Here is a 13,964-nt window from a genome sequence, read left to right as displayed (position 1 = left end):
CTAGGCCTTGAGAAAAACCCAAGGACAGTGCTTAGGTCCTGCGTTCAAGCCCCAGGAATGGCAAAAAAAAAAAAAAATCAACAAAATAAAAAGTTGATTCCTCAGAAACAAAATTGAATTTAAGACCCAGAAATGAACCCACACACATATAGACAACTGATTGCTTTTTTAAACAAAGAAGCCAAAAACATATATGTTAGAGGATCATAGCCTCTTCTAACAAACAGTGCTGGGAAAGGATATCCATATGCAGAAGACTGGAACTAAATTCCTGTCTCTCACCTTGTAAGACTCCCAGTAAGGCAGTCCTGTAACACCAGAGACACAGAGGAAAAGGGCCTGGGATGGCAGAGGCAGAGACAGGAGCCCGTAAGCAACGTGCTATCCAGTCAGTGAACATGGAGGATCATCACTCACCAGCCACAGGGAGAATCCAGGAACAATTCTTCCACAGAGAACCACTGCGGTGGATACTTGATTCCTCACATCTTCAGAACAGGGATAAAAAAATCTCTGTTGGGGGGCTGGGAGTGTGGCCTAGTGGTAAAGTGCTTGCCTAGCTTGCACGAAGACCCGGGTTCGATTCCTCAGCACCCCTCATACATAGAAAAAGCCAGAAGTGGTGCTGTGGTTCAAGTGGTACAGTGCTAGCCTTGAGAAAGCTCAAGGACAGTGCATGCATGAGTTCAAGCTCCAGAACTGGCAAAAAAAAAACAAAAACCCTGCTGTTTGTTATTATTACTATTATTAGTTATCCTTTCTGGGGCTTGAGCTAAGGGCCTGGGCACTGTCCCTGGACTGTGATCTTCAGATCTCAGCCTCTTGAAGTAGCTAGGATTACAGGTGTTGTGGGTTTTTTTTTTTTTTTTTTTTTTTGCCAGTCCTGGGCTTGGGCTCAGGGTCTGAGCACTGTCCTTGGACTTTCTCAAAGCTAGAGCTCTGCCACTTGAGCCCACAGCATCACTTCCGGCTTTTTTCTATGTATGTGGTACCAAGGAATCGAACCTGGGTCTTCGTGCATGCTAGGCAAGCACTCTACCACTAGGCCAAACTCCCAGCCCCAATTTCTGTGGTTTTTAAGCCACTCATTTGTGATGGTCTATTCAAGTGGCCTCAGCTTAACCCGCCACCTGACTGTCCAACCCTGTGGGCAGCAGTGGGGACAGCACCATCTCAAAGTCCTGGCCAGGTGCAGGTCAGGACAACGCGTATGGCCCGGACAAAGCCAGCCATCAGAGGACGTTTCATGAACCTTCCTGTTGGCCTGGACAATGAGTGGCTCATGACCAGATGGTGCTGGGAAGCTGGGGGGCAGCCTGTCCTGCTTGCACAGAGGAGCAAGAACTAAACTCCAGGTGGAAGGGGGCCCTTCTAGGGACAGCAAGGACGCGCCGGGTGACCTGAGGGCAGTGAGTGCTAGAGCCTCAGTGGCCGTGTCCAGCCCCTCTGTCAACCTCAGCCTGTCTTTTCTGCAGGCTCAGCATGCTCAGCAGCCCCCCCTCCCCTGGCTGTCAGGGACAATCCCAGCCTCGCCTCCTCACAGGCAGCTTAGACGCCCTGTCCCTCAGAACTGGAGCGGAGGAGATTAGCGTTGCTAATTTGGAACCGGAGCTGACATGCTATAAAAAGCAAGGAGTCTTTGGGAGCGAGTTGGTTTGTTAAGTAAGCCATTTTAGAACCTCGTCCCACTCACCGCCAGGATGAACTCAGCGGGATCTGTCTCTCTCCTCGCTCTTTCTTCTTCTAAGCTGTCTTCTTCCCAATTCCTTCCCCAGTCCTTCAGAGGCACACGCTGAGGTGCTGGCAGCAGCTCTGGGGGAAGTGGGGTCAGCCACACTCCAGGACAGGCCTTGGCTTTCCTCCTATGAGTCTGGAGGCCTAGGGGTTGGCACAGCCTCCCCTCCTTTGTGTGCAGGGGCACAAAAAAAGCAGACCATTGGAGATGACCGGGAAAGGTGACTTCAACAGAGAGCAAGTGAGCGTCACATATGCACCTGCACACACACACACACACACACACACACACACACACACACACACACCCTGCATGCACACGCATGCACTACAGATGTATGCACTTGTGTACACACACGCATGTACATACACACCTGTGTATGCGAGCACACCCACACAGGCACTCACAGATGTACAGACCACCCTGAAGGCAAGTTTCTGGTTGCTTCGCTCTGTGGTGAGCAAGCTGCATTGAATCTAGGGCCCTGAAGAGACCGGTGCCTGAATCTCAGCAGAGAATCACGGAAATGGTTTTCGCTTTGTGTGTTTGAGATGCGCCCCTCCAAAGTCTCCCGGGCATGAGAAAACCCTCCTCCTTCGAAAGCTCTGGACTGTGGAGGGGCCTCTGCCTCCTGCGTAGCTTTTGCGAGCCATTACGAGCCCCCCTCAGGCAGAAGGAGAGATGTAGCTGGTGCTGAGGAAAGCAGAGCCTGGTTATGTTTGTCACTATGATAAGTTCCCACGGATACCCCAGGACGTGGGCATGAGGGAAGCCACAGCCTTGTTTGTCCCCTGCCCTCCTTTGTCTTCTGGAGATTAGCAGCTGCGACTGTCCTCTCCAGTACAGGCTCAGGATGTCCCTGTCACAAGTGGCGGAGGGAGGTGGCAGAACTGGGACACCACAGGCAGATGCTTGCCGGTGTCCTTGCTTTCCAGGGTCTGGACACAGGGAACAGAGGAAAACTCAGGCCCTCCCCAGCCCCCACGTGGCGGGGGGAACAGGGGCATAGGACCAGGGCAAGACGCTGGGTCTCCCCAGGGCATTGCCCTGTGATGGCCTGCGCTCTCCCTCCTTTTCCTTCAAAGTCAGTTTCCTGAAGTGTAATTTACCTTTATACTTTATGTCATAAAATTTATAGCATCACATAAGACAATAATAGTGTACAGGCTAAGGTGTAGCTCGATGACAGAGCCTAGCAATGTGTGAAGTCCTCAGTTTGGGCACTAGCACCTCGTACACACAAAAGCCACCCGTAGTATAATCAGTGCACTGTCGAATGGATCCACGTATAATAATATTACATGTGGTGTGGGAATCACATGGTGAATTTATGTAATGTAAGTTAGTGTTATGTAATTAATGGGGCATGCATCTTTGACTTGGAACTCATTCATGCACTCATATGGTCACTGTTATAAATAATGCAGGTCTGAACAGATCCCCCACTTCTAGAAGCCCCTGTCAACCTGTGCCCATTTAGTGGGCCAGACCCCTCCCCAGCCTATCCTATGCTCTGGCTTTCAGCCCCCAGGCCTGGCCTCTTCCTAAGCAGGAAGCAGGAAGCAGGTACAGTCCGCTGTCCCCGGATCCCGAGGAACCTGTGGCTTCTCCAGTGTTCCCAGGGTTTTTTTTGGGGGGGGGGGTGAAGAAAAGTGGGGGTGGCTTTTAAAGAAAGTTTAAATATATTAGCTGTATAATTCTTGCTTGTCAGGTTTTAATAAAAGCAGATTGGGCTCTCATATTTTAGAATATACTTCTTAGCTTGTCTCGTTTTCTGCTTGACAATTCGCCGGGAACAGGCAGGTGACAATCTTCATTTCCCTTCGTCTCAGCTTCCTGAAATGAACTTGACAGTACCTTCTACTGACGAGCATTGTTAAAACATGCAGGGGAGACTTATTTCCACATGCAGCCACAGCCACAGGTTATCCTCCCCACACCGACTCGTACCCCTCCACACCCCATTCTCACCCCCATCCCCCCTCTCGCTTTCTCACGCATCTGCACTCACGCCTCGCCTCAGTGGCAGGTGTGATGCCGCTGGCCTCCTGAAGGACAAGGTCACTCAATGTCACTCAGTGATGAGCTCACACCAGGCTGCAGCTGAAAGGTGGGAGGCAGCCATCTCTGCCAAGTTTTCTCTCCTTTCTTCTTTACATAAACACTTTATGTAACCCAGGGCCTTCTCTCTGTCTGCCCTGCTTCAGCCTGTCTCCCGTGAATGCATGAGTCTCCATCACCCTCTGCCAGGGAAGCTCTGCTGTCTTCCCCCACCCCCAAATGGACAGCTGCCACAAGGGCACCAGGAAGGACAAGAGCAAAGGCCAGAGTCAATGGAAAAACACTGAAGTCCCCACTTGTTCCCTGTGGAGTTTGGACCGTTGTCCTGCTGTTAGCTCCTGAGGGTGAAGACCCTTTCTTGGCCCTTGACGTGGGGCCTGGGACCAGGTGCTGCGTGGAGAGAAGGGTGGGATTTTGACAGTGAGGCCTAGAATGAGGAAATTCCAAGAGGAGAAAATGGAGGACACAGAGGGACTCAGAAATAGGAGGGCAGTGGGCTCAGAGCCAGGCCAAGGAACACTTGTGGGGGCCAATGGGAGATGGGGTGCTGACTCCCTGCCTGCCTTCTTTTTTTCTTCATTGTCTAATGAGCTGAGTGATAGTTCCACAGATGGACAGCTGGGGAGGGAGGACCAGACTCTACACGACCAAGGCAGCGGGCATGGAACCAGGGGTGGCCGTGAGGAGGCCGTGACTGGACTTGGTAGAGTGGACAATGGGTACTTGATTCCTCCTGGCTGTCTATGATTCTGGATAGCAGATTTGAGAGGGAGAGAGAGAGAGGAGAGGAGAGGAGGGGGCAGCAGGGAAGGGGAGGGGAGGAGAGGAGAGAAAAGGGGAAAGGAGAGGAGGGAGGAGGGGAAAGGAGAGGGCAGGGGAGGGGAGGGGAAAGGAGAGGAGAGGAGAGGGAGAGAGAGAGAGAGAGAGGAGAGAGAGAGAGAGAGAGAGAGAGAGAGAGAGAGAGAGAGAGAGAGAGGAGGGAGGGAGAACAAGTCTATTAGTGTGTATGCGTGTCAGTATATTGTGTCAGTATATGAATGCATGTGTGAGAATGGAGGCACACAACTGTGTAAAAGCACACGTGTGTACACATAGGTGTGTGAACAGATGGCAGGAGCCCACTGTTAGGAGAATGGAGGCGAATGGGAAAGGAATAGGCTGGACTGGATCTTCAACAGGCTGGTACTATTTATTGTCAGCGTGGGGCACAGACCTTTCCTCCAGTTTGGTAGTTGTGTGAGGGGCTGGATTTGGGGCTGGGTTTATATGGGGCTTAACAAGGAAGCAGAACATGTTTTTAAAAAGTGGGTTGTGGTCTTTTGGGGGCCCAGGCCCGTGTCCTTGGCCAGGCCTAGATAGTATCATCAGCCTGCAGACAGGCATGTGGTCCAGCTTGTTCGTGTGCGCCTGGTGCCTTGCTTGACCTGGGGGAATAAGGCAAGAATCACTCCTTCACCCCGCATTTCTGGGTGGGTTGGGAATGTTCTGTGCCCCATGGCATTGCCCTGGGGTAGGGGGGGACAAGAGCTTTGGGCTCCTCCGGACACTCTTTCTGGGCCTCTGAGCTTGGCCCTGGTGGTTTCCCCAAGGTGAGCAGTGCTGGCATTGCGGGCAGTGGGCATCTGACTTAGAGCCACTCCCAGTAGGACACGTGGGTTCTAAGACAGGAATAAACTCATTGCTAGAGAGACGAATGACCTTCACGGCAGCTCCCTGCACCCACCTCGCCTGGGCGCAGGGGAGAATGGGGCTGTTGCTGAGGTGGCGTTGTGAAGGGCAGTTCGATTCCTTATTGCTTTCACATTGGCCACTTCCATGGGGGTCTCTTCAGGCCTGCGCACAGGACTTCTTTAACAAGAGCCTGGTGGAATGGAGGGAGAGGACACATGTGACCATCAGCTTAGGCTGCTGTGATGGAAGCACATTCTTTTGAAACAGGTCAAACTTTGCATAATGTTTCCATGGGGGGGGGGAATCTATTAAGGACATGTCATCGGGGACAGAGCTGACTTACATTCTAGCTTGCTGGCTGGACAGCCCTCCCCCCGCCCCTGCCATGTCCCCAGGTGATTTCACCTGTAAGTCAGGCAAGCCTGTTTTCACGCGACCGAGACACCCAGAGCCCCACCTCACGGAGCCTGTCCAGCTGCCCAGCTCTGCTGGCCATGATGGGCAGGCTTCCTTGACAAGCTCGGAGGCTCAGCTACAAAACGCATCCCCAGGGAGGGAACCAGTGAGGAAGGACAGCATAGTGTGGGGACTGGTGGGAGACACCCACAGGCTGTGGAACTGTGATGCCAATCTATGGTTAGAAGAAACCCAGAAAGAATTGCTCAAGAAGCCATGTGAGAGGAAAGCCGCCAGGCAGTCTCTGAAGAGGGTGCTGTCTCTCACACTATGTGATCTCTTACTGGAGAAAAAGAATAAACTACCCTTCCACAGCGGGTAACCACTGCCCTAGACAGTGCACAAAGGAGAAGGCAAATAGGGCCATTGGCATCACCGCCTCCCCATTACCCTCAGAATGCAACATGTTGAGATTGCGATTTCTTGCTAGAGTATAATGAACTCTCGATCTTCCTTTCCACATATCTATAACCCCATCATAATTCAAAACATTAAGCATTATTCTGATAGAATAGAATCCTACAATACATCTAGCTTTAACGTTGTCAAAGCAATCAACAAGGAAAGCAAGAAACTGTCGTAGCCCAGAGGAATGTCAGAAGACATCACAGATACCTGGAAGGTAGGATCCTGCAAGAGAAAATAGCTATTAAGGACACACTAAGGAAATCTGAATAACCTATGGACTTTACCTAATAATAATTTCTGGGCCTTGGATATAACTTTGTTCTTCAAGGCTTGCTTGGGCCCAGGGAGGCTGTGTTGGTGGGATCTTTAGGTCATTAGGTCTTTAGGTCGTTGGAGGTGTCACTCTTGGAAGGAATTAAGGTAGCTCATATGAGCCCCCTGAGTGACTTCTCTCAAGGAAGCTGTCTAAAAAGATCGAGCCTGTTCCCCCCAGCCATCTTGTTTACCATGTTGATCTCACTCACAGGGCTTCCATCACTCAAAATTGTGAGCTTAGAAGACCTTCTTTCTGCCAGGCAACAGTGGCTGGCAGAAGTAATCCTAGCTACTCAGAAGGACAAGATCTGAGGAACATGATTCAAAGCTACCCTGGACAGGAAAGTCCTTGAGATTTTTATTTCCAATTACCTTTCAAAAAATGGAAGTGGAGGTGTGGCTCAAGTAATAGAGGGGCATCCTTGAGCCAAAAGGAAGCTCAGAGATAGCACCCAGGCCCTGGGTTCAAGCTGCAGGACAGGCACAAAATAAAAACAAAAAGCAGCAAAAAAACCCCAACAGCAACAAACCCTCTTTTTTCTATAGCATACCACAGACACTTTACATCAATGGAAAATGAACTACTACAATAATGAATCATTTTCTTCCATTAATTATGTAACAAAAATGTACCAGGGATGCGAAATATTAATAATAGGGTAAGTTGGGGACAGGGCATGTAGGAAACTCTTTGTACTATCTACTTATCTTTCAATCTAAAACTGTTTCTGGAAACTAGAAGATTTAAAAAATAACAATCCCCCTGCATCAATGACTTGAGATGTCCAGGCTGTGAGCCAGAATGTCTGTCTCTCCAGGAAATTCTGTGAGTTATTCAATATCTGTTTAACAAATTCCTGTTTTGCTACAGCAGGAGGTCTGTTTTTGGCAGTAGAGAAGGTAGGCTAATCCAGGTTATATGTATTTACATGAAGAATTGAAAAGAAGAGAGCTGCAGGAGCTGATGTCATTTTCTATTTGAGTTGCAATCATTTTTTAAAAGGCAGGAGAATGTCTGTCAGGTACCTGGGGATAGAATCAGGACTAATCAGGTAATATCTGTAAAATGTGCCCAGCTCCTGGAGCTGAGGAGTGAGCCCCAGTGTTCTCATCACCAGAAAAAAAAATGCTTTGAAACACTGGCAAGAAGGTGGAGGCAAGTGGAAATCATCTCAATTATAGACAAGCGCTATAAAAGTGAAAGATAAAGTGATTTTTTTTCAGTCATCACATTCCTCTTCTTGTCAAATGTGAGCATTCTGTGGCGTTCTCATTATTTTAGGTTGGCTCTCTTGACAAAGACTCCAAGAAGTTTCCCTGCTTCCAGAAATTCCTGAAGAATACCCTTCAACTTCAGAATACCATACTTTGAAGCACTAAATCACAGCATTTCCCTGAGTGATTACAATTTCAAAACAAATGGCATACCTACATATTGGTGATTACCAATAATTTTTTTCTGTCTTTCAAGATACACTTAAAATTTTTTTCTCCCATCTAGGGCATCTAGCTATAAAAGACAATCATGCATGATAACATAGCATACACTGTGCACTATGCTTATACCCGCAGATGAACTGGTGGATGATATACTTAGGGGAGCAGTCCAAAGGCATAACACTGTTAATCAGAATGAATTCCAGGAACCAGGCGCTGATGGCTCACGTCTTAATCCTACCTACTCAAGAGGCTGAGAGCTAAGAATCATGGTCTGAAGCCAGCCCAAGAAAGTCTGTGAGACTCTTATCTCCAATTAACCTCCAAAAAGCCAGAGGTGGATGTGTAGCTCAAGAGGCAGAGCATTAGCCTTGAGCAAAGAAATCTCAGAGACAGCACCCAGGCCCTGAGTTCAAACCTCAGAACCAGTACAACAGGATGAAGAAAGAATACCAGGATCGCTGAAATTTGTGTTTTTTGGGGAGGGAGGCAATGATGGGGACACAAATGGAGGGATGAAGAGTGAGCAAATGCAGTCATTATATCCAATGTACATTATATAAAAAACAAACCATGCAATTTGAGGGTAGGGATAGGAGGGGGAGAAATTGGGATGAATAATAAATAATGGAAGAAGTTGGCATTGATTAAGAAGTATTGTATCTGTAACCTGACTTATGGAACTGTAGCCTCTTTGTATAACTACCTAACAATAAAATATATGTTTTAAATTGTTGGTTCACATAAATATTAAGTGAGCTTGGGATCTTGCATTTACTTCTTTATCGAGGATGAAAGTCTAATAATGATCAGCTTTGCAGGGAAATATAATTTTTAAATAGTTTTAAGCTGCATGCCTTTTTTCCTTAGTGTTTCCAAAATAGAACTCCTGTCTCATCCATCTGGCAGAAGTGTTTATTACCCTTTAACAACAGTATCAGCTGCTTTTCTCCTCACTGCGATCAAATAGCTGTCAGAGACAACTTACAGAAGAAAGACAGCTTCTGCTCCAAGTTTTCAGAAGTTCAAGTGGTCCTTGGCTCTGATTGTTCTGAGCCTTGGTGAAGTAGGGCACCGTGATGGGAGAAAGAGGCTCCGTCTCATGTGGACAGAAAGCAGGAGGAGAAGAGGAGGACACTGGAGAGCTGATTTGACCTCCTTCAAAGGCGCGCCCGTCTGTACTGGCTTCTTCCTGCCAACAATCTCCTCACCCGAGTCTTGTGCCACATCCCATACTCCACAATCAGCACAACCCCCACCCCGGAGGTGGTTAGCTTATGCAGCAAATCCAGTCGTGGGGTGGGCCGGCCTTTCATGGAACCGGTGACTTGTACACATTTTCAGAACGATTCCCCCTCCCCACCATGAAGCTGCTCCAGAAATGCCTGTTTTCCCTGGGATTTCAAGGAATTTCTACAAAGTTCAGCATTTCAGAAGCACCCTGACTGGGAAGGGGTGGTGGGGGGACTCAGCAATGTTTTTTCCCTCTAATTGTTTAGTTTGCTTTACAGGAGTTCCACACAGCTGGGAGGACACCCACTTTGTGAGGATCCACATTGCCCGAGAAGGCCACAGTTTTCCAGTGCACTCTTGATCAATCCTGCCTGAACACCACACAATGCTCAGTTCTCTTTATTGGTATCTTCATCCTAAGGTATAGAAAGGGATTAAATCCATCTTTAGTAAAATACTTGAGTGTCACATCCTAAGCTAATTCAATCTATCATTATTTGAAGGAAGGAAGGAAGGAAAGAAAGAAGGATGGAAGGAAGGAAGGAAGGAGAAACTTGAAGTGGCTTAGATAATAATTTGAATTTTTTTCTCTGATTCTTGTCCAAAGGGAGCGCTGGCAAGCAGTCATGATGTAGATTTTCACAGGCATTTCTCTGCCATGAGAGATTGGCTTTTGTGGCTGTTGTCCCCATCTTGGTGATGAGCTGTAAAAGCTGAGTCAGTCTGTAGGTTTCTGGTATCATATTCTAACTCTACCCAGTCTCACATACAGCAGAGAACACTTTGCTGTGCAAGAAACAAATTCTAAACATACAGAAATCTTTCTTAAAATATTTTGACTGAAGCATTATTTAAATCAAGAATTTCTGGCATAATTACACAACCTATACTAAAAAAAAGGCCCCATCCATTTGCACAGATTCATATATCACAAGAATTATTGTTAAAAAGTTGGGGCTAGGAGGGACCACGAGTTTGGCCTAGTGGTAGAGTGCTTGCCTAGCATGCACAAAGACCCGGATTAGATTCCTTGGTACCATATACATAGAAAAAGCCAGAGGTGGTGCTGAGACTCAAGTAGTAGAGCCCTAGCCTTGAGAAAGCCCAAGGACAGTGCTCAGGCCCTGAGCTCAAGCCCAGGACTGGCCAAAAAAAAACAACCCCAAAACCAAAAAACAACAACAGTAGCAACAACAACAACAACAAAACAAGGTCTTGGGGTTGGGGATGTGGTAGAGTGCTTGCCTAGCAAGCATGAAGCCCTGAGTTCGATTCATCAGTACCGAACACACAGAAAAAGCCAGAAATGGTGCAATGGCTCAAGTGATAGAGTGCAAAAAGAAGATCAGGGACAGTGCTCAGGCCCTGAGTTCAAGCCCCAGGACTGGCAGAGAGAAAGAGAGAGAGAGAGAGAGAGAGAGAGAGAGAGAGAGAGAGAGAGAGAGAGAGAGAGGGAGGAGAGGGAGGGAGGGAGGGAGGGAGGAGGAGGGAGGGAGAGAGAGAGAGAGAGAGAGAGAGAGAGAGAGAGAGAGAGAGAGAGAGAGAGAGAGAGAGAGAGAGAGAGGGAGTTCTTGCTATAAAGCCTAGGTAGACTTCAAACTTTCGGTTTTCTACCTTACCCTCCAGAGTGTGGGAATCACAGGTACACACTCAGATGTCCCTGTGGTAGCAGAGTGAGGGCACACTATAACCCCGTACTTACTGCTAACTCATTCACATCTGTAAAGACCTTCCTTATTTTCTTTTAAGTCACATTCACATGTTATCAGGGGAAGATTTAATGGACACAATTCTCCACAGTACAGTAACATAGCAAGGCCAAATGACACTTGTTTCTAGGTATGCAAATCCCATGCTGTCCAGAAGGGGATCGGTTGACTTCTTCCTTGTCAGCCATCTTGGAAAACCAGTTTTGCCTTCATTTGCCTGTTTATTTCAATATTCCCGATTGATAAACACATCTGGTTTTCCGATTCTGTTTAACTACTGGATGGAACACCTGCCCAATTCTTTCAGTCATTTGATTCAAATCTTAAATTTTTATATTTGTATGAAAGTCAACCTCTGCTTCCTTTCAGTTCTTTCCAGTTCCCGGTTTGTCCTGCTTGCCTGGTCAGAGCTTGTGCGTCTGAATCAAGTCTCCCAGGGCCTTTGTCTCCTTTCCCAGGCCCAGTGTCCAGTCTCTCTGGTGGCCCCGAGAAAACTCTAGGTGGGAAACAACTGAGCCCCTTCCCACTGTCTCCTGCCTCTTAAAAAGATGCTGCTGGCCTCATTCAATCCCAATTCCACGTGATTTCCAGTGATGTAACTGGACCACATGCCTCCATTTCCAGCTTCTTCTTGCCCCCCTCTGAACTCTTCTCTGCCATCTTCTCTCTCCTGCAGTGGTTTCTGGCAGTGGGTTGTGTGGGGGGGACAGGGAGCCCCTCCTCCAAGTGACTGCAAGCAGGAGCAGGCTGAGTGCCTTCCTAGAATGCCTGGTGGCTGAGGTGGCCATCTAGAATGCATACACAAGTGACAAATCAGTGCAGAACAGACCACTTGTCAGGACTGGCTTTGAACCCCCAATCCTCAGATCTCAGCTGCCTGAGTAGCTGGGATTGCAGGCATGAGCCATTGGCACCAGAGGACCGTTTCTGGCTCTTACAATCTCAAATGTAACTCTGGACGCTCTCACTTGCTCCCCTTGTTTATTTTTTTTCATGCATTCATCTTTTTCTATCCTATGTCCCTCCCTGGAACAGAGGGATATTTGGGATGAAATAGTCCTTCCCAAATTCCGGTTAGCTCCCACCCCACGATCTGGGGATGCGGCCTTATTTATATAATGAGTTAAGAGGTGGCAGGGGTGGGCCCCACTCACTCAAAACCTTTTTTGTTTGTTTTGAAAGAGGACATTTGAACTTAGCGGTATACCAGAAGGTCTTTTGAAGAGCAGCTCCTTCACTGAGGATGTGAGGCTCCCATTTAGTCTGGCCTTTGATTTATGAACCTAGGTGTAAGTGGTGCCCTTCAAGATCCTCAACCAGCTGCTATGAAGGTGATCTTGAGAATTCAGGGGTGAGGGGCAGGGACTGGGGTGCAGGGATGGGGCAGGGGGAGGTTAGCAGGCCAGCACTGCCTTCCTCTATCTAACCAGGATTTATCAAACACCTAAGAAGTTCTCCTCTTTGATGCTGGCAATAAAAGAATCAGAGTGAGTCCTAAGCCAGGAATGGTAGAGGCTAAGGTGGGAGGACAAACATTCAAGGCCAGCCTCATCTACATCGTGAGAATCCTGTCTCATGAGGTTGAGACCTAGAAGATCACAGTTCAAACCCAGTGCCAGCAGAAAAGACCCTATGACTCAATCTCCAATTAACCAGCAAAAAGCCAGGCTGGAGGTGTGACTCAAGTGGTAGAGTGCCCATGGAGAACAAGAAAGCCAAGTGAGGGTTCTGAGTTCAAGCCCTAGTATTAGAAAAGAAAAAAGTGACACTTGGTTACAAAAGGAGATACTTTCGCAAAAATCATTAAACACAAGTGTGGGAGAATTGGCAGTTAAGTCCACACATGGATCTCTATCTTCTGCTACCCACCACAAAGGCAGAGAGCACTTCAGTTCTCAGGCAGTCCAGGGCTCTGTTCTGTTAAGAGGATCCACTTGCCATTAATCCAGTTGAGTCAGGGTCAAACCACAGCTAACCTTGTTGGCAGAAGAGGTGGGGACTATCTGCCAGAGTTTCCTTTGTATTTCTGGGCAGATGGCAGAAACCTGGCTTGGGGATTCTGGCTAGACTGCAGAAGCCTCTAGGTATTCTGCTGTCACTGTAAACAACTCAGGGAAATCTGCAAAAATTCCACAACAATTCCCCATGGTTTTCTTAAGCAAGTTGAGAAAATGATGACTGAAAAAAAAAGTCCATTCTCCACTCACTTCTGCTTCTCAGGGACAGCTGCAGAAGCTGGCTGCAAACTCAGGGCTCTGAGCTTCTCCAAGCTCCATCCTTTGACCACGCTGGGTTTTTTTTTTTAATTTAAATAAAATGTTTTACTTACTATTATAAAGTTGATGTACAGAGGGGTTACTTAAGGAGCTCTCCCTCCCTCCCTCTCTCTCTCTCTCTCTCTCTCTCTCTCTCTCTCTCTCTCTCTCTCTCTCTCTCTCTCTCCCTCTCCTCTCCCTTTCCCTACCTCCCCCTTTCTCTCCTTCTCCTCCCCTAAGAGAACCAGCCAGGCCAAACTAGCATAGATTGCATTCTCCTTGCCCCAAATAGAGCTTTTCCATTTTAGTGACTTTTATTAACTCACCAGGAGACCACTCTGTATTTTCCTTTTGATTTGCAAGCAATCTTTACTTGGCTATGAACCAAGCCTCTTGTAACAGACAGCCCAATGAATGTTTTCCCAACAATTGATGTTTTGTCTCCATTTGGCTTTTTAAAAAAATTATTTTTCTCCTTTTGGCTGCATTAAGTTTCTTTCTTTCAGTGACCAGTCTGGGGAGGTTAAATCTACAACTCCAAAACAACGACAAAAGGAATGTCGATTATCTGATTTCAGTTTGTTTTGCCAGGGTGGCTCCCGAGAATCTCCGCTGGAATCTGGTTATGTCACTGCTGGAAGTGTGAGGACTGCACTGTCTTCACTGGCTCCTGATCATTGCAGG

The sequence above is a fragment of the Megascapheus bottae genome, chromosome 4, assembly GCF_031878675.1.
Source record: "Megascapheus bottae isolate mThoBot1 chromosome 4, mThoBot2.hap1, whole genome shotgun sequence".
Lineage (NCBI taxonomy): Eukaryota > Metazoa > Chordata > Mammalia > Rodentia > Geomyidae > Megascapheus > Megascapheus bottae.
Note: the sequence above shows the minus strand (reverse complement) of the source record.